This window comes from Hipposideros armiger, unplaced genomic scaffold (genome assembly GCF_001890085.2).
Source record: "Hipposideros armiger isolate ML-2016 unplaced genomic scaffold, ASM189008v1 scaffold_533, whole genome shotgun sequence".
Taxonomy (NCBI): domain Eukaryota; kingdom Metazoa; phylum Chordata; class Mammalia; order Chiroptera; family Hipposideridae; genus Hipposideros; species Hipposideros armiger.
Window position 1 is genome coordinate 353145 of NW_017731883.1, and position 22356 is coordinate 375500.

Consider the following 22356-nt stretch of genomic DNA (forward strand, 5'->3'; position numbering starts at 1 on the left):
TTTTATGGTTGGGGGTCACCACAACATGAGGAACTGTATTAAGGGGTCGCGGCAATAGGAAAGTTGAGAACCGCTGCCCTAGAGGGAGGGGCAAGCACATAGAACTCTCTGAGAGTCCCCCTACTCAGCAAGGGTCCTTCCATTCACCAAGTTGCTCAGGTTAGAAACTTGAGCGTCATCCTTCACTCCTATCTTTCTGGGTCAATCCACAACCTGACGCTTTCAAAACTGGGTCCAGAGATGGGTCGCACCCATCTATTGCTGAGTGATTGCCACGGTCCTCTACCTGGTCCCCCAAGTCCTACCTTTGTCCTTCTAGAATCTGGTCTTCACACTCAGACTAATTGTTAATAAAACTCTGTATCAGGTCATGTCACTCCTCTGCTTAAAACCCCCCTCAGGCTTAATACCTCAGCAAAGCCAAGTTTAAACTATGAATAAAAGTTTGCCAGGCCTTACCAATCCTGGCTGCCATTAGAATCACGTGGGAGCTTTACAATTCCTGACACCCAGGCTGTCCCCAAGACTAAGTGACTCCAGTGTGCAGCCAGGCCTGGAGCCAGCACCCAGTGCCTGCCCTGATCACCCTCTACCTGTGTCCTTCACTCTCCCTTTGCTCCCACACTAGCCTCACCCACCTCCTTGTCTTGCTGCCTCGAGGCCATTGCCTCTGCCTGGAACCCTTCCTCACTGCCTTCAGGTCTCTGCTCAAATGTTACCTCCTCAAAAAGGCTGGCCAGTCACTTCCCACCCTTTCTTCATCCTGCTCTTTTCTCCTCAAGGTCCTCTCACTACATGTCTCCCACCAGGGCTGCGCATTTTCTGTTTTGTTCCGGAACCCCCAGAGTCTAGAAGAGTGTAGGTACAGAGTAGGCATCCAATTAAGTTTCTTGAATGCAGGAAGAATGAGTAAGGACTGTAACTCTACCTAAGCTAACAGAACTGCCTGTAGAGGCAATTTTCCCCTGTAGAAGGGGCCTGCCTGATTAAATAACAAAGGCCTACGACCTATACCAGTGGTTAAGTGCTGGGTCAGGGCCAGGCCTGGTTACCCCTGTGAATGTCTTCACCTCTCTGCCTCAATATCTTCAACTGTACAATGGGAATAACTGGACTTATTAGTGCTTGTTAGTGTGATTTCAAGGATTAAATGCAGTATTGGAAATGAGATTTTTAGCCTTATTCAAGGCTCAATAGCATAATTATGGGTCATGAGCATGTAAGCTCGGATCCGAAGCACTTAAAGAGTCTTATTCTCCGTTTACCTGATTTATGTAATAATGAACTCTTTATTACTACTAACTGGGTATGGCGGCCCAAAGTAGCGCCATACGTGGCCCCAAGGTGCACAGCCTCTGGCTCCGGGGCCAGAGCTGACCCCAAGCCTACCACGCGGGTCTGCGCAGCGCCGTTGTCAGGTCGAGACCGGCGCCGGTGACCCAGCCCAGGGCAGCCGAGGGCGCGGCCTGGCCGCGGGGCGGCTTTGTTTGCTGCCTGATTTCCATTTCCCCAGATAAACACGCGGCGGGGGCCGCAACCTCACTGCATAGCAAATGCCTCGGCTCCCGCCCCGCGTGGAGCCCCCGAATGAGATGATTTACTCCTGTTTTGCATATTAATTGATCTAAACGCCACCCGTCTGGGAACAATTAAGAGGCCCTCTGGCTCCCAGGCTTTCGCGGCGGCTGCGGCAGCGAAGTGGCGGGCGCCCCCTCAGGGCCAAGAGCCGGGTGGGGGTTGCGGGGGAGGCAGGGGGCGCGGGGGACACGGGCCCTACCAACTCTGGACCGGGTACAAAGCGGCCTTCGTCCGGATGCCGGGCATTCAGTGCAGGCAAAGCTCCTGCGCTCCCCCCTGCTTCCCCATCTGCACAAATGCGCCCCAAAGCAACCGAGGGAGAGGGTGAGCATGAGACCTGGGCGATAGGACCAGACGCAGCACCTGAGCCTTCAGAGATGGCAGCCTTTATATTCCCCGGATACCCAGCCCTGGCGAAGTGGGTTGTCAAACCTAGCCTCCCAACAAACCTAGCCTCCCAACCCCTTAGCTACAGCCTCATCCCCTCACCCCTATGACAGGGCTCTGGGCTCACCTGCCAGCACTTTTCTTCACTTGCTCTGGTCACTGAGTCCTGTGGAGCTCACGTTGCCCCATCCTCAAAGCTAAGGGCAGTATCCCATTTGATTGTTCCATGTAGGAATGAGGGCCCAGACATTTCGACATTCCAGAGGAAGTCTGAAATCCAGATTTTTATGTGAAATCTTCCAGTTTTAAAATATTAGATCAAAACCAAAAATGTTTAACACTGGTAGAACCAAACAAATTACGTGTAGCAAATCTAGGCCAGGTCTTCCTAGTGGTAGCCAGGTAACATGGCATCTACAGAACCTGACAGTCAATCCATTATTCAGTCTACAACCCCCAGGTTGACTCTGCTCACGGTTGCCAGGCATTAAGCTAGAGTAGAGGCTCAGTGGATGATTGTTCCCGTATCCCCTGTGTTTCTCTGGTACTTTAAGGATTTAAGGATCCCTTGATTCATGTGGAATTTATTTTGGTGTAACATGTGAAGTGAAGATCTAAGTTAATTTCTTTTACAGATGGGTAGCCAAGTGTCCCAATACTGAATATGGATAAATCCTGTTTTTAAAATGCCATCTTGATCATACAGTAACTACCTATATATATTGGGCGACTATAATTTCTAAATTATCTGTTCATGTACTTGTACCAAAGTTTTATTTATTTGGCTGTATAATAGATTTAAAATACATGGAAATATCTGATGGGGTCATGTTTTGCTGCTCTTTACATTTCTTTTTCATACTTTTCCTGGATAATTGTACTTGTGTGTCTTTCCATATCAAATTTAGCATTAACTTGTCTGGCGTAGTTCCATGAGAAATCCTGTTGGTATTTTCAGTGTGATTGTGTTGATGTGTAGATTAATTTAGGGAGAACTGATATCCTTGTAATGTTGAACTTTTTAATCCAAGAATGTGCTATAAGTTCACATTTGTATCCTTCAGTAGCATTCAGAAAGTTTCCTTCATAGATTTTGCACATTTTTTAAAAGTTTGTTTCTAGGTTGTTTTTGCAAATGGAGTCTTTCATTTATTGTCGTTTAGTACTGGTTGTTTTCTGTATGTTTCAAGGCTATGATAGTAGAATACTAATTTTGTATTCAATTACCTTACTCAATTATTTTGTCATTTTCAATACGTTTTTCAATTGATTCTTGTTGGCTTTCAGCTAAATAGTCAAATAATCTACAAACAGTGACAATACCCTCTTCCATTGCATTGGCTGGGACTCTAGAGGAGTGGTGGCGTGATGGCAGTATTTCTAGTATCTCCCCCCTAGTTCCAGGTTAAAATATATAAATGTCAATTTATGGCATTATCTACCTAGTCTAACTTATTTAAAGCTTTTTAAAAATCAGAATAAATATTGAATTTTATTACATAATTTTTGTAGAACACAGAGATAAAGGAAGATCCTAGAAGCTTTCAGAGACTGAAAGACACATAATGAGCATCAAGAACCAGAATGGTATTAAACTTCTTAACATCAACCTAGAACATGTGGTTGTAGAGAACTGCCTTCAGAATTCTGGGGGAAGATGATTTCCAACCAAGATTTATGCATCCAGCCAAACTGTCAATCAATTATCCAAAAACTGAACTCCCATATGCAGTTTCCAAGGAAGCTACTGGCATGCATATTACAACGAATGAAGGGAGTAAACGAAGAAAGAATATGGCTTATGATCTAAGAAACAAGGACCCAGCACAGGAGAGAGGTAAAGGGAATTCTTAGGATATTGATGAAGAGAAATTTCAGGACTTCTATACAGACAGCTAGGAGATCAACTAGTCCAGGTAGCAGCAGGAGGACAGAGGGCTTCAAGGGGAAAATAGAACTGATAGGTTCCCAGATGTGTTTGAAATATATTGCTAGAACTTTAGACATGTTTGTAGGAAGAGTTAATGATGTTATGTCAAAAACTAATTAAATGAAAACTGGGGTGATTACTAACTCCGAGGGGAGGGGGACAGAGAAGTGTAGAAGACAGCAACTATAACCATAATATAGTATTTTGTTTATCTGTGAATACTATATATGTAGGTATGATAATGTAAAAACTGGGTATTGATTTAGCAACTGTGATAGAACTATATTGAAAGGAAAAGTGTGGGTTTGTGTGTGGTGTCTGGTGGAGCATCAGAATCTTCTACAAGAAGAAGCCAATAAATAATATCTAAAAAATAATGGTAAAGAATGGTATTTAGAAATATAAAAGTAAATGTCAGGGCCGGCCGAGTGGCGCGATGGTTAAGAACTGGCTTAGGACGCCAGAGGGCCCCGGTTCGGATCCCACGTATGAGGGCCAGTGACACTGCCCTCCACAGCTAAGATGCTGAACAACAGCTCAACCTGGAGCTGGGCTGCCGTGAGTCGCCGGCGATGGCGTGGGCTGCAGTCCCCTGCTGCAGTGGGTTGCCATGGGCTACTGTGTGTAGCCAGCAGCCAGCAGCCAGCGTGAGTGGCCGTCCAGAAGCCGGCGACTGATCTGCCTCGCCCAGGAAGAGCGCAATGATGGTGCCAACTTGGGCCAGTGAAGCAACGTCCTCCACAACTAGACTGAAGAACAAAAGGACAGCAACTTGTCTGTTCCCCTTCCCCCAATTCCCCAGCACTGTTCCCATCCCCCCACCCAATAAAATCTTAAAAAAAAAAAAAGTAAATGTCAGAAGGAATAGCTAAAAGAGTTGAGAGCAGTTGCCTCTGCGGAGGGGAGGCTGGATGGTGAAAGGAGAGGCAGGCTGCTGCTTTTCATGATCAGTACCAGTTTCCTGGTACCCGTAAACTTTAAAATTTTTCTGCATAAATATTTTAATAAAAATAGAAATTTAGGTTTAAAATGTTCATGCGTGTACTAACTAACGGCACCTTTTGTACTACCTCTGCTCTTATCTAAGTTTGTACAGACCAACGTGCTAGTCCTGGTTCTGCAAATCACTAGCTGTGTGACCATAGGCCAAGTTGCTCAGTCTCTCTGAGCCTCCATTTTGTTATCTAGAAAATTGAGATAATACAAATACCTACATCATAGAATTCCTGAGAGGATAAAATGAGATCATACCTGGGCCAGCACACAGAAGCCTCCAATAAAAGGTATCTACTATTGTGATTATTGTTATTTCAATGTTACTTTCCTTCAATTCCTAAGTGATTAACCATGGGCAACTCAGTTAACTTCTCTGAGCCTCTTCTTTAAAACTGGAATAAAGTACTTCACACTTCTGAAGAGATAAATGAGATAATGAGTGTAGATTACCTGGTGCCTATCCCTTGAATCCTCAGATTTCTCCTTTTTAAAATGGGAAAACCCTTTTAGGGTTTCGTGAGAATGAAATGAAATGAAGGTACTATGCTAAGGTCACTAGCATAGTACCAAGGACACATTTATTTACTTAAAAAGCTAGCTATGCTTAAGGCTAACCACTTTTTTAAGTCATAAAAATAAGTACTCCTTAAATTTACACAATGCTGTATGTCAATTATATCTCAATAAAACCAGATGGAAAAACTCACAAAGACATGCTGACTACAGAAAATTTGAAAAATTTAGAAAATTTAAAAACAACATCACCAGTAACTGCAATGTTTCCTGATGATTTTTGTTTTTTTGCATCTATATTATGTATTTATTATATCAGTCAATATAGGGTAGGTCATGATGCAGAGAAAACCATACCAAAATCTTGGTGGTTTAACAGCAAAAAGGGTTGTTTCTGTTTGTACCCAGATCATGTGAGTCCAGGTAACAATCAGGGGTGCTCTTCCCCACATGGTGGCTTCTTCGATCTTCTGGACCTTCTATACCAACCATGCTCCAATGGCTGCTGAGGCAGGACAAGAGTGGGCTGGGGAGGGGAATGCCAGAAATCAAACACTACCACCCAACAGTGACCTGGTTACTTCCCTCACATTTCACTGGCCACAGCAAGTCACATGGCCATACCTTATCTCAAGGGGTAAGGAAGTGAAATCCTCCCAAGTGCCTGGAAGTGGTGGGGTGCTGCATAGAGGTGAACAGTGGTGATGTCTACCCCACACATTACGGAATTGAGATCTCCTTGCATTTAGGTTTTGCCTGCTGCCTTTTTCTCTTACCATTACATCATCAAATATTCTTTGAAAACTGTGGTAAACATGCAGATTCAATAAGAGACTTTAAGTGGCATGGTGACACGATTTCTCTCTTCCCTTTTCTCTTCTTCCTCTTCTTCTTCTAATTTAGGGAACTGTGTGTGTGTCGGTCCAGGCGCCAGATCTTTGCATGCCATGGCTCCGAAACGCCTCCCCCATCCCTCCTGGCTGATGCAGGACAGGAAGGTCCTGTCATTCCTTCTTGGGAGAGCTTGTGCAGTTCCATGGTGTCGTTCCCTGCAGAAGTAACACGTTTGGAGGTGAGGCCAAGAGAACCTGCTGAACAACTGCCGGATTAACAACTCCACATGTGGGGTGTGGCTGCACGAGGCTGTGCTGCGGCCTCCTTACACAGACAGTCAGCTAGTGGTGTGAACGTGCAGTGTTAAAAGTGACACCAGAGTAGTGGAGGTGTCACTGTCAGCTGTTGCAAGAGATGACACCCAGACCTGCAGGGTTGGGTGAGAGCTCAGGAGAGGCAGCCCCTCCTTGCTTGGGTCCCAGGATCCCAGGGACCCGAGGGAAAGGGTCCAGGAGGAAGTGAGTTTGGCCAGCCCTCTGAATGGGAGAATTTTGTCCCAAGATTGCAAAGTAGGGGAAATGGAAGCTGTAGGAATGGTGAGGAACATGTGGAGGTCAAGAGACTGGGAGTAGCAAGAGAAGGGGCCAGCGCGAGTCATGAAGCTGCTCAGTCCCGTTTCCTCCAGCAAACGTTTGCTAGATGCCCATTCTGATCATGCAGACAGAATAGTTGTGATTTTCACAAAAGAGTTTAAAGACAACCTCTAAAGATTATAAGCCAGTTGTGAAAATGTTACTGACACACTTGAAACATTTAAAGGGGAATACAAACTGTGCTCTTCCCTGGCTTGGGCGGCAGGAGCAGATGGCCAGGGGGTTAGAGGACTTCGGAAGAGGCAGGGCTTGTTGAAGGGCTCCTTCCTTCTCAGCAGCTGCCATCCATGGAAGCCCCAGAGAAGAGGAGTGGGAAGAGGAAACAGGAGGAAAGAAGGCAAGCAGAGAGAAGGGGAGATTATTTAATCCTCCAGCTGTATGTGAATAGGGCAAGGCGGTCATGTGGAACCATTTTTCAGAAGGAGAAACTGAGACCCAGATGGCCTAAGCAGAGCTGCAACTGGAGCTAAGATAGCCCAGCTGGATGCATTCCGCAGAAAGGTGTGTATGCGTGTTCTCTCACAGGCTGTGGATGCAGGTGTAAGATCTGACCCGTGCCCAGCATCAGCCGGGAGGCTGGACAAAGGTTTATTGCAAAGTAAAACTCAAGAACATACACTTCATTGGGAGTAAAACTAAACAAGTCGCCTCTAGCTTTACGGTTTACAAAACACTCTCCTATTTATTATCTCATTTTCTCCTCACAACAACCCTGTGACAAACATATTATTCTAACTATTTCGCAATTTAGGAAACTGAGGCTCAAAGAGAGAATGCACTGTTTCATAGAGCTAGTTAGGGATGGATGGAGCCCAGGTCAGCTGATTTCACTTCCAGGGACTACTCTTCTATCTCACAAGTCACTTGGGATAAGCCAGATGGTAGCTGATTTGCTTACCCTGTCCTGTTTCCTCTTCCAATGTGACATGCCCTCCACAAGCCCAGCTTGGAGCTGATTGGACCAGGAGTGGGTTTAAAGGAAGCCACCCATTGGCTGGCCAGGAATCAGTCAAATACTTCTGTAGATCTGGCCTAAGCCTGCACAGGGAAGCCCAGGAATCTGGGGAACTGAGGCAGATATTGAGGGGATGTTAGTGTGCAGTCTGAATATGGCTGTTTCTGAGGTCCTCAAAGCTGTGCTCATTTCTCCGTCATCCCCCACTCAACACCCTCACACACCTTGGAATCTGTGAGCCCTGGAGCCCTAATGACCTTTCTTTTCTCTGCCCAAGGGTAGCAGGGTTTCCTGCTCCATGGAAGTCAGATAGCCCAAAGCACTGAGGAAAGCTGCCCTGCAGAATCCAGGGAGCCTGAGTTCAGCTGCTGGGCCCCAGCAAGGCATCTTCTTCCCTCCGAGATGACACCTTTCTGTGGGGGAGCACAGGGCTGCTTACTGCATGCCCTCTCTGGAGTTGCAAGGGTGGGACCACAGGGCCCACCTTGGTCCATGCTGAGACCTGCAGATGACATTTCCATCACACTTGTGCTGCCAGCCCAGCATCTGGACTCACAGCCACCTTGTCCTTGCATCCTCGTTGTACTCATGGGCTCAAACTTGAACTACTTGTTTTAACAAGTCTTCCAAGCTTCCTTTCAGGTTATGCATTAGAGAAATGTTTGTTGAGTGCCCCTTGTGTGTCAGGCACCATTCCATGAGCATAAGTTCCACTCCCAGCTGTGGCCCTGGGATCTATTTTCTTGTTAACCTGGCTGGTTGTCCATGGAGGTGGGCTCTCTTAGGCTAGCGTTTTCACTTCCTTCTTCACATGCAGTTCAGACTGTTTCTCTGGCTTTGCTGTCCTTGCAGCTCTGGGTCAAATGCCATTACCTCCATCTAATTCCTGGAAAGCTGGGTTCTGGCCCATTTCTCTGTTGGGCTTTCGGTGTGTCCCAGCCCTACAAGCATAAACTGGACTTCTGCTAGATTGGGTCATATAAAAATGGCCATTCAGAAGAATCAGTTGTGAGCCGACTTTGAGATGCTGCTAGGAGAGGGGCCTTGGGAGCCAGAGACATTTTCACAGCCTACAGGTATTCTTAGCTCCCCCAAACTAACCACCTTCTGCATCTGTACCCTACCCCTTCTTCAATCTCTCTCCTTTCCTTCACCACCAAATAACCTTGAAAGTGTGGTCTCCAAGGGCAACTCTCTCTTCACCTCTTTCCCTCAGCAGGTCCGCCCCCACTATGCCTGCTTCACAGGTAATTGAATTGTCTCAACTCCAAGGATGCATTTCCCACCCTTGCATGTCCCTCCCCTCCCCCACAGTGGCCCCTCCCTTCCTTCCCCCGGGTCCCCCTCCCTTAGCCTTTGTTTTACTCCAGTTCTTCACCTCCCCTGACCACATCTTAATCATCCCTGGAAGCACATCATAACCTCAGTTTACAGATGAGAACACGGAGGCTCAGTGAATATAAGTAAGCTACCTGCAGTCATGCAGCTGGGAAGTGGTGGAGCAGAGATTTGCACAGAGTCTGACCAAAGACCCACCCCAGGCTTCACTACTGCGCAACCTGTGGAACTCACCAAACACACCAGCTATCTCCTGAAATCACGCCGGGCCGGCCTTGCACTCCAGTGGAGCCCAGCACAGCCCTTCCCTTTAGCCTCTTTCTCCCACCAGGCCACACATCATGCTGTTTATCCAATTTAAACCAAGATGTCATTTGTTGCCACCACGGTTCTGTCATGATGAGTAAGACTGTGCATCTATCTTCTCATTTCTTAAGAAGCCATTTGTGTCTCCTTTCCGTGAATGGCCTGTTGCTATTTGCTCGGTTTCCCTTGGGTTGTTGATTTTCCACTTACTGTAGGAGTGCTTTAGCATTTAAGGAAACTCACCCTTTGCCATATGTGTTGCAAATATTTTTTTCCAGTTTTTTTTATAGTGGGATTTTAACATAATATGCAGTCGAATTTTCAATATTTATTTTTTGGCTTGACATTTACTGTCAATCCAGTCAGCCTTCTGCAGTATTCTCCTGGGCTTTAGGGGTGTGAGGTCTCCCCTCACCCTGCTCTGAGCCATAGAGGCTGATGGGTGTGGTCCGTATTCATCTCTGCCAGGCTTCTAGTTAATGTTACCTGCAGCTTCCTCAATAACAGGGTGAAATCTACATGTGAGCCCCTCCTGAGGGGCTGTTGAGGGTGAAGGAAACTCAGACCAGGTGTCCATCACCTTGCATCTGCCCGGGGTGGGTGGGGCAGAGCAGCTGGTAGCCTAGGACGTCCCACGGCAGGAAAGGACCCTTCAGCGGGTGGGTGAGTGAAGGGAGGGGTGAGTAGGGAGAATTTGGAGGGGTCTGGAGGCAGAAGCGATCTATGCCAAGAGGAGAGCGCAGTGTATTCCAGTTGGAGCAACAATGTAAGAACAACAGTTGGTGAGAAGACGGACTATTTGGAGGACAATAAGAGCCTGCCTTGGCAGGGACAGGTTCCTGTGAAGGATGAGAGGGCGGAGGGCAGGCTGGGGACACGAGGTCGCTGGGCCAGCAACGGGAGCAGCGCTGGTGCTCACTGCTCAGCGCAGCGACGGAGCCCCTCACAGCGGGGCAGGCTGGGGGTGGGGCGGTGTCCCAGGTAGAGAGACAGCAGGGAAGGGAGGAGCAGCTTCTTGGCACAGCTTAGCGATGCCCTAATTAAACCGCGGGTACATTTCCCAGCCCAACTGTCAACCGCGTGCTGCGCAAGCCAGGAATGAATATTCCCAAAGCGCCAACAGAAGGAAGTTCTTCATAAAAACGGAGCCCGAGGGCGTGAAGGGAAAACAAGCCCTGTTCACACGCAGTCAGCGCGCATCCGCTCGGCACAGCCCGAGGGGCGGAAGCGCGGCGACACCGTGGGACGCCTTGAGCCCCCAGCGCGCAGATGTTGAGCAGCCCAGGAACTGCAGGCTCTTTTCCTGCCGAACCAGTGCCCCTCTGAAGCCTGCCAGGCGCCCTGCTCCTCGCAGGCCTTGGGCACAGGCTGCCCGCTCCATTCAAACACTACCAGAGAGGAGGCTTGCCTGAGCCTCTCCCCTTGCTGGGGCGTCCTTGGCTTCAGAGGACGTCAGGGACCTCCCAGCCTGGGCCCCCAGATGCCCTCTCCCCTGTGTCCCTGTGATTGTGTGACTTTGAGCAAGTGGCCTTCCCCCTACCCTCACCCCTTACTCCTTTTTCCTTCCTTGAAACATGGGGTTAATAGCAAATCCCTAGCTGGTTGTAAGGACTGAAAGAGATACATGTATATTACTGGCTATAGTCATGGCTCCATAAATGAAAGTAGATTTGAGGAATGGAGAGCAGAAAACGATCTTTTTAAAGGAATTCTTACTTTCCTTGCTCCCGGACTTTGCTTTCTGTTCCCCCACGTGCTGTAGTGGCTGCAGGAAGACTCTCCAACAAGCAGTGACCCTATGGCACCCTCTGTCTAACCCCTACCAGGGCTCCTTTTACTCACAAAACAGCTGTCAAGCAGGCAACATCCTTGGCTCCAGCTTCTCCTGGGCACCCAGGCCCCAGCCAAGTCCAGATCTGGTGGCTTCAGGACCAACTATGTTGCTTTGCTGTCCCCCCACCTTTGCTGCCCTCCCGCCCCCCTCTGCAGAGGCTTTAGTGAGGAGGGTGAGGGCGCGGGTCTGGGGGCCAGATTGCCTGGGTTGATCCCAACTCGATGGTCCCAACAGCACCTGGTCCCTTACGGCCTACATTGCTATTCACTCTGCCCTCAGACTGCCCCCACAAGCTCAGTGTCACCTCTCTCTCTCTCTTTTTTTTTAACAGATGAGATTTATTTTATTTTATTTTTTTAAATTTTGTTGTTAGTTTCAGGTGTACAGAACAATGCAATAGTTATCCTTTTCACCCCTCACAAAGTAACAACCCCCTCCCCCCATCTACTGCCCTCCAACCCCCGATATCATGCTTATCTATGACAATTCCATTGAGTGTCATCTCTCTCTTCATCTGCCTGTCTGTCCTCTTAACTCGCAGCTCCTGGGACAGGTGCCAAGGCTCTTTCACTCTGCTTCTCCAGCACCTAACACAGTGCCTGGCATACATAGGTGCCCAGTGAATATAACTGGTGAAGCAAATGGTGGCCTTGGTGGTGTGGGTGAGAAGCAACCACAAGGACCTCTTTCCACAAATAATCGACATCTATAAGCCTCCAGCTCCACCATTGATCAGTTCTCTGGGGAGGAAAGACTACATAATTTGCAGAGCCCATTGCAAATGTAAACACGGTCCTCTTGTTAAAAAGTTAGGAATTGCAAGATGGCAGCAACAACAGCATTCAACTAAGCACAGAGCCCTCCTGTGCACAGAGCCCTTCTGAGTGTGGGCCTCGTACCACTGCACAGGTCACAAGCCTATAAGTAGCCCTGCACTTGGGTCTTGGAGGTTAGTGGCCTTTGGTGTCTCCTATCAAAATATTACCACCACTACCATCACCCCCTCTTTCTGGGGCACCACCTGTAATGTGGTCATGCGCAGCTAAAGAGCAGCATTTCCCTTGTTAGGAAAGAGCTTCTGAAAATCCTGGAAATCAGTGGGCGAGGATGTGGCCGTTCTTCCACACAGGCCAATGAAGCTCTGATTAAAAACAAAAACAAGAGCCTAGTAGAGTCTCCTTCCCGGTGACTATTAAGTCACAAGCTTCCCAGCCCCCTGCAGTGCCCTTTGTCTTGCTAATCAGGCCTTTCTTGGTTTCTGTAACTATTTATTGAGCACTCACTATGTGCAGGCAGTAGTATAGGCCCCAGGAATATAGCAGTGACCAGTGTAGATGAAGCCCCTACCCTCCTGTGCTGACACTGCTGTGGGGAAGACAGACAATAAATATATATGTGTCAGGTAGTGCTGAGTGCTAGCTGGCAAACAAACAAACAAATAAACGTAAAAACCCCAACAACAACAAAGGCAAGTTAAGGGGACAGAGAGTGGGGTAGGTATAAAGATAGAGGGGTCAGAAAAGGCCTCCCTGAGGAGGTGACTTTTGAGTAGAGACTTAAACGAGGTAAAGGGCAAGCCACACCCAGGTCCACATAGAGTGTTCCAAGCGGTGGGAATAGCAAGTGCAAAGGCCCTGAGGCAGGAATGTGACTGGCAAGAGCAGCATGGACACGGACAGGGGTAGTGTGGGAGAAGATGGGATCTGAGAGGTCATGGGGACCCAGAGCAGGCAGGGGCTTGTAGGCTCCACGAGGAGCTTAGATCTGATACCACCTGGCCACAAGGCAAGAACTCATTAGTGTCAGGCTGTCATTTCCCTTACCAGAGATGACTCCCAATCTGCTTTTCCTAGGTGTACTCAGCTTCTGAATTTCAGCAGCACCTCTAGGGAACCATGGCAAGACAGAAGGGATACAGGGAATGAGAGGGTGCCAGATTCAAATTTCTCTTCTATAGTTACTGCTATGGGACTTGGGTCCAATCTTAAAACCTCTCAAACTCAGACTCCTTTATTGCACGTTGCAGCTTTGTTGGGAGGCTCAGGATATAAAGCATCTAGTAGGAAACCTGGCACACTGTAGGCACTCATAGGTACTCATTGGTAAGCATTAGCTACAATTATCACCCCTTTTACCTTTTCTAGTGGGTTCACCATTGGTTTTAATCACAGCATCACTGGAATTCCAATGTCTCGACCCTCTTGAGGAACAATAGTATTTTGTTATGTGCATTGTCTTCAAGTTTCCTTCCTGAGGGGGAAAAGGAAAGGAACTTAATGTCTGTTTAATACCAACCTGCTGCCTGGCACCTGGAACAAATGATTCCAAGTTATCCCCTGGCAAGCCCAGGGTGTGGACACTATTATCCCATTTTATGGGCAAGGAAGCTGAGTCTGAGAAAGTCTCAGGGATGTAGTGACACAGCTAGTAAGTGGCAAGCCTGCGGTCAGTCTGGTGACATTGGAGGCTAGCTGGCTTCTCCTTCCATGGTTTTACCAGGAAAGAAACTCAAGAGCTAATGGTTATGGGCTCAGCTGGACTCTGGGTCCTGATGCCAGGGTCTGAATCCTGCCTGTGCTTCTTCCAGGAAAGGTACTGAGACTACTGTCTAACTGCTGCATGCTTCAATTTCCTCATCTATAAAATGGGGAGAATAACAGTCCATACCCTGTACAGTTATTGTAAGAAAAGAAATGAGATAACTCATCTGTACTTCTAGGACAGTTCCACCTGGCACACAATAATTGCTCAAATATTCTTAACTATCATATTTTCGGAAAGTCATAATCCGATGTTTTCTTTAATGCTTTCCGAATCAGGCCCTCTAAGCCTACCCTTCCCTAGGCTGCCCCAAATGCAGTGAACTGGGGGGAAAGCTTGGATGTAGCGTCTCCTTTCGATGGTCACAGAAGGCTACAGTTGTATATCCCACTCCACATGCTCTTCTGCACTGGGTCCTTGCACCCCCTCCCAAAAGGTAAAGTTGAATTCCCCTTCCCTTTGAATTTGGAGCCAGAAGTAGCACCACCTGAGTTCTGAGCCTGTGTCAGAGAAGACCACACAGCATACCCTGCTTCTCTTGGGCTGTTCCCTCTGTAGAAGAAGCCACAGAAGAAGTCCAAGGACCAGTCACCCAGAAGAAAGCCTGAGCATTCCCCAAAGTATGCCAGCATGCCCGTGAAGTTGTGTTGGACCCTCTAGACCAGCCCACCCATAGTTGATGCCACGCAGAACCCTGCCCGAGCTCCCTACCAGAGGCCTCCCTGAAGCCAGCTGAGGCTTACTGTCTCAGCAACAGTGCAGAGGGGTGCGGATCAGCTGAGGTCGGCTGCTAGGCAGGTCCAGGGGATGCCTCGGCCTGGCCTGGGAGCTCCAATGCATTTACACTGTGTGTGACCTTAACAGAGGGGTGGCCCCACTCAAGGCCGCCTATGGGGACAACCCTGGGACAGCTCCCAGCCTGTTGCTCCTGTGTACATCTCTTTCCAGCTCCGTGTTCAGTGACATTATAGTGGCTTGAAATTGGCCATGGTGGGGGTAACCCCCCCAAAGAAATTGATGAATACTACAAGTCAGGTTCCCCTGCCCCACCAGCACCACCACTTCCCAGAACTGGCTCACCACTGGACATGACCTCTTTGCTCAAGGAGCTCCCAGTCTCCTTGAGGGAGACAAATCTTGTATGACTCCATCACTTCCACGGACCCGGGTCCTCCAGGCTGAGGGTCAGTGACAACGGTGGGTCATCTGTCTCTTGTTACTTTGACCATTAAATTAGTCCAGGCCTCTCTACTGCTTTCTCACACAGTCCAGGTGAGCAGCATGTCTCTCATTTCATAGTTGGGTAAACTGAGGTCAAAGGCCTTGCTGAGGTCTGTGCAGCTGTTGGGGTAGGGACGAGTCAATCTCAGGTCTGTTGGGCTGAAGGGGCCTTAAAAATTCTATGTCCTGACCACTCCTTGTCCAGGCTACAGGGACGGTACTTTAGTTAGCGTTCCCACAGCCAGTTAGAGAAGAGCCAGCATGAGAATTCAGGGCCCCTGACCTTTACACCCTTTCTCTGTCCCTGGGATCTTTTCAGTAGCCACTCCCACCTTCTGCCAGAGACCCTGGTTCCTCGAGTGCAGCCTACAAACCCCTTGCTGGTTGCTGGTTTGTATGTGGGTTCAAATAAAGGCATCCCCCCCCACTCTGTCCCTGACCCCAAAGCCTGAGCTTTGAGACCTGCCTCCCATGCTTGGCCTGGCCCAGTTTGCCTTGGTGCTCTTGCACTTTGTATTCTGCTTATCTCCTTGCAGGGTCAATATTTGCTATTTAGATGAGTGCTATTTGCCTCTGTTTGAGGTTTTGCATTTTGCCCTGTATTTTGGGTCATGGAAGGGAGTACTTGGGGTTAGTGAGTAGGAGCTCCCAGCAGCCAGTGGGGCCACACAATGACCTGAGGCAGAGAAAAAATCTGCCCAGGGTGCGCCCTATCACTCTTATTTTCACTGCTTCATCCATATTGATATTTACACTTATACTCTTACTCATGTTCACATCTATTCATTCAGAAAAAACTTTTTCTGAATGCCAGCCGCCTACCTCTGGGAAGCATAAAGGTGAATCAGTATAGTGTGTGGCAAAGATGGCTACACTCTTGCCAGAACTCACTTTTCCATCTCCAGGGTCTCCCACAAGGTTACAGCTCCCAGCGTCCACTGTGGTTAGACGTGCTCAAGTGATGAGTTTTGGCCAATGGAACATTGGCAAAAGAGACAAATTCCACTTTCCAGGCCTGTCCGAAAATGATCTCAAAATCTTTACTCCCTTTTCAGCTAGAATCAGAAGATCCCATGGAAAGCTCCAAGGCTGCCCCAGACAACATGGCAGCCACTAGATACATGTGGCTATTTAAATTGAAATTGATTGAAATGAAATAAAATGAAAAATTCAGTTCCTCAGTCATACTAGTCACATGTCAAATGTTCGCCAGCCACATATGCACGGACATTTCAGAAAGGTCTAATGGAAGGCGCTGCTCCAAGGCGCCACGGTTCTGAATGATTACATGGAAGGCCACCCACCAATCAGGATTGTCATGTGGAGTTATGTGTGAGAGAGAAATAAACTTTTACTAAGTTCAGGTTGGGGGGCAGTGTTTGTTATGTACTCTAATTTATACACACCCTTGGCCTGGAGTTGCTTTCCATCTCGTGGAGGAGAGCAGCTCAAGAACAGCCAACCCTGTGCCATGCAAGGTGCCAAGATAGAGGGGCACAGAGGCTGCAAGAGCCTGATCTTGAAGACAAGAGGGAAGGTCACAGAAGGCCCCATGAGGGAGAAGGGACCCTCACCCAGTCCGGAAGGTCAAATAGGAGAACGGTGAAGCACGTTGCCTCTGTTTCTCTCCCTGGCTTCCTAAAGCCCGTCTCTCCCTCCTCCAGGGCACCAAAGGTCTCCTGCTTTCTTCCTTCTCTGGCACAGACATCGCTGCCCTGATCCTCCTTCGGGGCCCATACTTCCCCCTCTCGGTGCTTCCTGTTTGGGGGTGCTGACTTCATTGGAAAAGAGGAAGCACGTCTGAAGCTAAATCATTTCCTTGGCCACAGAGTGTGCGGGAGTGTGCGCTTGGGCAGGCCAGTGAAACGCAGGGGCTACAGGAGCTAAAGCACAAGGACCTCTCTTTCCCCAGGGGTTTCTCGGCAGGTGGGAAGTCAGCCTGGAGCCGGGGGTGGTCATCTTTCTCACCACCTGGGGAGAGCCTTCTGGCAATAGAAGGCAACATGGAAGAAAACAGAAATGAGCTCATATACACCCTTTTATATTTGATCAAGTTTTAATGGAGAGTGTGACTAACACACCCTTTCTTGTATGAAGGTATTTTCTCAGGTAGAGCTCTGAGAAACTCATTTATACAGCAGTGCCAATTCATTCAATAGACGCCATTTGAATGTTCAGTGTGACCGTAGTAAGCAGTGATCAGTACTAGTTGAGAGGGATGTTGGGCTCTGTTTTCAGGGTAGAGAGCTTTGTTGTCACATAGGTGACAGAGAGAAGGGGTACAGACATTCCGGGCCCCAGGCCAGCACACTGACCGTTAGCAGAAAGGAAAGCTGGGACACACCCCGAATATGGGGTGTGCAGTGGGCAGAAAGATCAGAGACAAAGTGGGGATTCCCTTCAGAAGCCTCTGAAGTCCGATGAAGACTGTCCTTCCACCGACTGTCAGCCTCTGGCCAGGGTAGGACAGCTGGCCTGTAGTGAGAGGATACCGCCTTCATCCCCAGGTCTCCCCGGGCCCAGACCCCACTGCCCGGGGCCTGGGGGCTCCTGCCTGAGGGCAGACTGAACCCCCTCTTCTCCCTGGTAAGATCTCAGGATCTGAGGGAATGAGGAAAGAGCAACACAGGAGACAGGAGGCCCAGGCCCAGGTGGGTCACTAACTCACAGACAGTCTTGGGCAGGGAGTTTCCCATCTTCAGGCCTCAAGCTCTGGTCCACTCATGTAAGGCTTTTTTATTTGTTTGGTTTTATATATTTTTAGCTACTGTACTAGTCAGGGTAACAGTGGGAAACAGAGTCCACACTCAAAGTAGAAGGACTTGAGAGTTTAAGAAAGGAGCTATTTATAAAGTGGAGGTCAAGGTGTAGGTCACCATGAAGGCTCTGTTCCCACCTCTAGGCTTAAAGGGATAAAGATTCAGGAGATATTACAGATCCCAGTAAGAAAGCCAAGTGGAGAGAGCCTCCTGACAACCAGGGACTCAGCCAGAGTCCAGAGGGGGCAGCCCCCTCCCTCCTGCCAGCGTGCCTTACTGGCTCCCAGGAGCTCTTGGTCCAGTCCCAGGCAGGTGGGGACAGGCAGAGGAACCAGGCTGTCGGAGTGGCAGGCCAGGACTCTCTAGCAATCATCCCAGGATTCCTCTGTGCTCAGGAGAACATGTCTAATGATGACTGGACAAAAGCTCTGAAGCCAGATGCCTGCTTTCCAATCCTACTTCCAATACTAAGTAACTTCTCATACCTCTGTTTTCTCACCTGTAAAATGGGGATAATAGCAAAATCTGCCTTACAAGTCTGGATGAGTTAACAGATAGAAGATTCTTAGGAGAGTCTTGCACATATTGAGGCCTCCGCATGCTTCAGATTTTGTCATCAGCCAATATCTGTGCTAACCTGTGACCCACACCATCTCATTCAAGCACCCAACAACTTTGGGTCTGCCTGGTCCCAAAGCCTGTGCTCAAAGCCTCTGTCCTAGCTGCTTTCCTCTTGGGAGCCTACTCCACACTCAGGCCTGTGTGACATGTTCATTCATTTTCCAGGCTGGTCATTGTTGTAAAACTGTTGGCTGTTTCTTTTGGGAGATGATCTGGTGCGGTGAAAGGAATCTCTATTTTCTCATCTGAAGTTTTTGTGCGTTATGAAAAGGAATATATCGGTGTGTGTTCTTGTGCTAGATACCATGCCGGGCGCCAAAAAGGCTAATTTTCTTCCTTCCTTGTGAGATCTGCAGAACCTCAGGACCACTGCGGTTCTCTAATGTACTTTATCATCAGACTCCTGAGCTTGTGGTGCTTGTTAAAAATACAGATTCCTGGGCCATGCCCTGGGATTACTGAGTCAAGTTGTCTGGGGTGGGGCCCTGCAATCTACACTGTATTCCAATCCCTCAGGTGATCATGGGGTGTCCAGCACCCTGGCCCCTAGGCTTACAGGCCAGGGTGTGTTAACCAAAAGGGCTGTGGGGCGGACTCTAGCTGAGTCTAGAGAGCCGTGTTTGTCGGCACAGTGACAAAGCCCAGTCTTGGAATCACATAGCCCTCTCTAAACCTGGGCTCAAGCATGCAATGGCTGGATGACTTTGAACAAGTCCTTTCACCTCCTTGAGCCTGGCTTTCCGACTCCACCAAACGCGGATGGAAATGCAAGCATTGCAGGGGCAGTTTAAGGTGCGAGTTAAAATGAAACGATGTATGCAGTGTCTGGTACAGAGTCCGCCTCGGCTCCTTGACATCTCCCTGTGGTGATGTCAAGGGGGATGAAGAGAAAACGATATCCCCAAAGGTGGGCTCAGAGCAGGTGGCCCAGCTGGCTGGCAGAGGAGGGGTTAACGATGACTGTGTCCCAGGAACAATAAGTGGCCGGTGGTGGTGGAAACGCTGAACTGTGATGATGCGGCTGACAGGGGCTATTTTCGGAGCCCAACCGCATGGAGTAATAGGATTGGAGAGGAGGCAAGCGTGACCAGAGCCGATGTTCTCAGCTACCGAGGCAACGGCCAGCCGGCTGCGCCAAACAAAACACTCCGCACTTCTCTCCACGCCCCCCCCACCCCCCGAACAGGTTTTATCTTGACCTTCATGCAAGCCACCCTCGCAAACAGCAAGAAAAAGATTGCTTTTGATATCTTAACTGTGGTGCGCTCCAGACCCACTGCTCCCACACCCTTGGGTTCCAGCTTGATACCCACGGCACAGTGGAGAAACTGAGGCAGGGGTGGGGTGGGAAGTGAGCTCAGATGTCCGACTCCAGCCATATGCCAGGGGTTCTTCATCCTTCTATCAAAAACCTACCTGGGAGAGGATTCCTTTTTGCCCTGCACACCTGGGGACAGTGTCCATGTGCCCTGGCAGAACCACACCCACCAAAGTCGCTCTGAAGGGGAAGGCAGGGACACACCTGTCTCTGTGCCCAGATGGGCGTTAAGACCCACTGAAGAAGGGGCAAGGCAAAGGGCATCTTGGTGAGTGCCCCGTGGTAAGGGGCAGGGAACCAGGAGGTTAATCTCCTAGTCTTCATACTTTTGTGACATAGGCCTTGCTCCCATGTGTTGGCCGCTCACTAAGAAGTGGCAGGGCTCCTTTGCCCTCTACTCCAGGTGCCAGGAGATCCTCAGGCTACACTGGAGGCCACATCCATTCACTCCCGCGTTCACCCTGCCCTACCAGGACCTCCCCCAGGGCACATCTGCATAAGTTATGGAATAATACATTTAGGAAAGTGGGACTGTACATGGCTTTTATTCTTTTCCTCATCTGCGACCTTCCTGCTAGCCTGCCAGAGGCACCCAGGGCCCAGGGAGGATTAGGGTTGTAATAAGACACAAAGAGAAAGTGAGCTCGAGGCCAGACTAGGATCTCTGGGCCCACAGCACTTTGAAAGCCAGGCTCTGCTGCAGGAGAAAAGGTTTTCTAAATTCTGCACGCAGTCCTCTCTCTATCAAGTACAATGCCTTGTGGTCCAAGCTGTGAGATTTACTCTAAGCTGGCATGCCATAGAGAGGACACCGAATGTGACAAGAAGGTGAGCTGGAGTAGGACAAATGGGACAGGCAGGAGCGGGTATACAGGGCTGAAAATGCTGCCAGGTTCCATAGGACCCAGTGCCATTGGGAGCCCAGGCTGGACCTCAGAGGAGGTAAAGAAACTCCATAGGTCAAAGGTGATGCTGATGCCCCCTCCCCTGTCTCCTGTGCTTCTGGAACCCAGGACCTCACCTCCACAACATGGGCTGCCTCCCAGGGTAGAAATGGCAAGGATGAAGGTTCAGGAAGCATGAGAAGGAAGTGGACTAACAACCCTGGGCTCCTAGAATCCTAGCTGTGTCGAAGGGAACCAGGAAAGAGCTGAGACCGGCTGGTGGAGTTTCCAAGGATCAGCCCTATAGCCAAGAACTTGAGAACCACCACCACGGGGGAGGGGGACATCAGGGGCCATAGCCAGGCCTCTGCGCATCAGCCCCAGAGTGGAGAACCAGCACCAGGGCCCCCTGCATGGATTAGGTGCAGTGAACAGATGATGGGACACCTCCCAACTCTTTTACCTCCCCACCCCTACATCCCCCCAACAGGTCTGTATGATTTTTGCAAGCAAGATGGCCCATCACCTGCACCCCAGAGACCAGCAGATTCCTAAGGCATAGCCAGAAGTCCCCTGCAGCCTAGCAAAGAGGGAGAGGGAGCGAGGGAGCAAGAGAGCAGGAGACAGTCCTGCAGTGGCTCTGACCTTTGAAAAGTCAGGAATGCATGTAGCTAAAAGAAACGGCATGAACTTGAACTAGGAAGTTTAACTCTCACTCGCCCAGCACGATGAGGTCAGATGGGGTGTTATTTTTGTGTGTGTGCATCCAATTGGGCATTGTGTGCATTTGGAGCCCCTGCCCCAGCTTGTGCAAGCCCAGAGCAGCCCTGCGGGTGGAACAGGCAGTGTGGCAATCTCCACCAGCAGCTGGGCCTGAGTTCACCCCAAAGCTATTTCCGAGGGGCAGGTTTGCTGAGCAAATGAAGAGTGTAAACAGGATTGCAGAGGGATTGTTTAAGCGCTTTCAGCAAACAAAGTTCCCCAGCTCCTGGAAGCACCTATTGACAGGCAAACAAAGGATGCGTTAATTTATCCTTTCACCGAGGCTCCGCCCCTGGGGACCCTTGCCCCTCCCCCTTGTCCTCCGCCACGGTCACTAGCTAACCTTGATAACGCTGAGCCGCTAAAAACTCAGCCTTCTGTCATAGTTCCCCCCACCCCCACCCCCACACCCGAATGGAAATTAATGAGGTATCCATGTGACCTGCCTACCTCTTGTTTAATATGCGGCAGAGGTCAGCATCATAGAAGAGCGGCCCGTATCGTTCAGGCTTGTCCAGAGAGGAAGAAATGGCTGATCCGGGGTTTTATGTTTCTATTAATATCGGAGCACAAACGCATTGTGACTCAGCCTGGTCCTGCTCGGAGCCCAGGAGCCACTCCCCACCACCCCCAGCCCTGGACTTACCAGGATCCCTGGACTTACCAGGATCCCCACACTTGCAGAGGGTCATAGAGCAGGTGCCAGCCGCCCACTGAGGCAGAACCTTGGGAGTGGTCTTGAAAACAGCCTTTTAATAAGCATTCCTGGTGATGTTGCTGCTGGCTGCTGGAGTTCAGGAGTCACTGGCCCAGTTCGGTACTAGACATCTGGATTCAGTGATTAAATGTTGACTGAATAAATGGAAGGAGGAACGACCCAGCCGGCCAGTCTTGCTAAGTGGGATCTAAAGCCAACTCCACCATCG

At 49.3% G+C, this 22356-nt stretch overlaps 1 long non-coding RNA gene across 1 annotated transcript; it reads right to left on the bottom strand.

Moving 5' to 3' along the window:
• Window positions 1-5743: 5743 nt before the first annotated feature.
• LOC109396682 (uncharacterized) lies at window positions 5744-21960 on the bottom strand. The gene is made up of 3 exons (XR_002126888.1): window positions 21881-21960; window positions 13460-13574; window positions 5744-6453 (listed from the first exon to the last, which is right to left on the bottom strand). It is a non-coding gene; the product is annotated as an uncharacterized LOC109396682 (long non-coding RNA).
• Between the last annotated feature and the right edge of the window lie 396 nt (window positions 21961-22356).